A 3,592-nucleotide genomic window follows, 5' to 3' on the forward strand; every position below is an offset into this window, starting at 1 on the left:
GATTTGACTGAACTGGACTATGCACCCTATTCATTTCTATAGGCTATCTATACGTTTTATGCATGTACATACACAGTGACTGTCTGGCAAATGGACCCTATTCATTTCTATAGGCCATCTATATGTTTTGCGACGTGTACATACGCAGTGACTGGCAGGCAAATGGACCCTATTCATTTCTATAGGCCATCTATACGTTTTATGCATGTACATACACAGTGACTGGCTGACAAATGGACCCTATTCATTTCTACAGGCCATCTATACGTTTTATGCATGTACATACGCAGTGACTGGCAGGCAAATGGACCCTATTCATTTCTACAGGCTATCTATACGTTTTATGCATGTACATACGCAGTGACTGGCAGGCAAATGGATCCTATTCATTTCTACAGGCCATCTATACGTTTTATGCATGTACATACGCAGTGACTGGCTGGCAAATGGACCCTATTCATTTCTATAGACTATCTATACGTTTTATGCATGTACATACACAGTGACTGGCAGGCAAATGCACCCTATTCATTTCTATAGGCCATCTATACGTTTTATGCATGTACATACGCAGTGACTGGCTGGCAAATGGACCCTATTCATTTCTATAGGCCATCTATACGTTTTATGCATGTACATACGCAGTGACTGGCAGGCAAATGGACCCTATTCATTTCTATAGGCCATCTATACGTTTTATGCATGTACATACGCAGTGACTGGCAGGCAAATGGACCCTATTCATTTCTATAGGCATCTATATGTTTTATGCATGTACATACGCAGTGACTGGCTGGCAAATGGACCCTATTCATTTCTATAGGCCATCTATACGTTTTATGCATGTACATACACAGTGACTGGCAGGCAAATGCACCCTATTCATTTCTATAGGCTATCTATATGTTTTATGCATGTACATACGCTGTGACTGGCAGGCAAATGAACCCTATTCATTTCTATAGGCTATCTATATGTTTTATGCATGTACATACGCTGTGACTGGCAGGCAAATGAACCCTATTCATTTCTATAGGCTATCTATATGTTTTATGCATGTACATACGCAGTGACTGGCAGGCAAATGGACCCTATTCATTTCTATAGGCCATCTATACGTTTTATGCATGTACATACGCAGTGACTGGCTGGCAAATGGACCCTATTCATTTCTACAGGCCATCTATACGTTTTATGCATGTACATACGCAGTGACTGGCTGGCAAATGCACCCTATTCATTTCTACAGGCCATCTATATGTTTTATGCATGTACATACGCAGTGACTGGCAGGCAAATGGACCCTATTCATTTCTATAGGCCATCTATACGTTTTATGCATGTACAAACGCAGTGACTGGCTGGCAAATGCACCCTATTCATTTCTACAGGCTATCTATACGTTTTATGCATGTACATACGCAGTGACTGGCAGGCAAATGGACCCTATTCATTTCTATAGGCCATCTATACGTTTTATGCATGTACACACACAGTGACTGGCTGGCAAATGGACCCTATTCATTTCTATAGGCCATCTATGTGTTGTGTGCATGTACATACGCAGTGACTGGCAGGCAAATGGACCCTATTCATTTCTACAGGCTATCTATATGTTTTATGCATGTACATAGGCAGTGACTGGCTGGCAAATGCACCCTATTCATTTCTATAGGCTATCTATATGTTTTATGCATGTACATACGCAGTGACTGGCTGGCAAATGCACCCTATTCATTTCTACAGGCTATCTATATGTTTTATGCATGTACATACGCAGTGACTGGCAGGCAAATGGACCCTATTCATTTCTATAGGCTATCTATACGTTTTATGCATGTACATACACAGTGACTGGCAGGCAAATGGACCCTATTCATTTCTATAGGCCATCTATACGTTTTATGCATGTACATACACAGTGACTGGCAGGCAAATGGACCCTATTCATTTCTATAGGCTATCTATATGTTTTATGCATGTACATACGCAGTGACTGGCTGGCAAATGCACCCTATTCATTTCTACAGGCTATCTATATGTTTTATGCATGTACATAACGCAGTGACTGGCAGGCAAATGGACCCTATTCATTTCTATAGACTATCTATACGTTTTATGCATGTACATACGCAGTGACTGGCAGGCAAATGGACCCTATTCATTTCTATAGGCTATCTATATGTTTTATGCATGTACATACGCAGTGACTGGCTGGCAAATGCACCCTATTCATTTCTATAGGCCATCTATATGTTTTATGCATGTACATACACAGTGACTGGCAGGCAAATGGACCCTATTCATTTCTATAGGCCATCTATGTGTTTTGCGACGTGTACATACACAGTGACTGGCTGGCAAATGGACCCTATTCATTTCTATAGGCCATCTATATGTTTTGTGGGAGTGTACATACGCAGTGACTGGCTGGCAAATGCACCCTATTCATTTCTATAGGCCATCTATGTGTTGTGTGCATGTACATACGCAGTGACTGGCAGGCAAATGGACCCTATTCATTTCTATTGGCCATCTATACGTTTTATGCATGTACATACGCAGTGACTGGCTGGCAAATGGACCCTATTCATTTCTATAGGCCATCTATACGTTTTGTGTGTGTACATACACAGTGACTGGCAGGCAAATGGACCCTATTCATTTTTATAGGCCATCTATATGTTTTGCGACGTGTACATACACAGTGACTGGCTGGCAAATGGACCCTATTCATTTCTATAGGCCATCTATATGTTTTGTGGGAGTGTACATACGCAGTGACTGGCAGGCAAATGGACACTATTCATTTCTATAGGCCATCTATATGTTTTGTGGGAGTGTACAAACGCAGTGACTGGCAGGCAAATGGACCCTATTCATTTCTATAGGCTATCTATACGTTTTGTGTGTGTACATATGCAGTGACTGGCTGGCAAATGGACACTATTCATTTCTATAGGCCATCTATACGTTTTGTGTGTGTGTACATACAGTGACTGGCTGACAAGAACTGAACAAGAGTTGAAGCATTCATATAAGATATGATTTGATTGGTTGAAAGAATCTGTCAGCAAACAAGCTTCTTGCTGATTGGGTGTTAGGTTGGGTAGCAAATCAATTACCCAGCATTCATTTCTGGCAACAGCATGGTACAGAGAATGGCTCCAAAAACTTATCTACACGCATGCTTATCACATGACCATCGTGCTTAACATTCACAATACTCGCGTCTAGCGTAAAATATCACTAGCTGATAGTTCACACTAAACATGGAGATATGCATGATAGACGTGACCAGTCTGTGTGTTTGAACTGTACAGAGAGAAAACCAAATTGCGTGGCAGTCTTTATCACTGTGAGAATTTCACACTAGATTACAACAATCTTTTGGGTGGTGAAAGTGTGTGATTGAACTGTACAGGGAGAAAACCAAATTGCATGGCAGTCTTTATCACTGAGAGAATTTCACACTAGATTACAACAATCTTTTGGGTGGTGAAAGTGTGTGATTGAACTGTACAGAGAGAAAACCAAATTGCGTGGCAGTCTTTATCACCGAGAGAATTTTACGCTAGATTACAACAATCTC

The sequence above is a fragment of the Saccoglossus kowalevskii genome, chromosome 20 (genome assembly GCF_978046115.1).
Source record: "Saccoglossus kowalevskii chromosome 20, keSacKowa6.1, whole genome shotgun sequence".
Lineage (NCBI taxonomy): Eukaryota > Metazoa > Hemichordata > Enteropneusta > Harrimaniidae > Saccoglossus > Saccoglossus kowalevskii.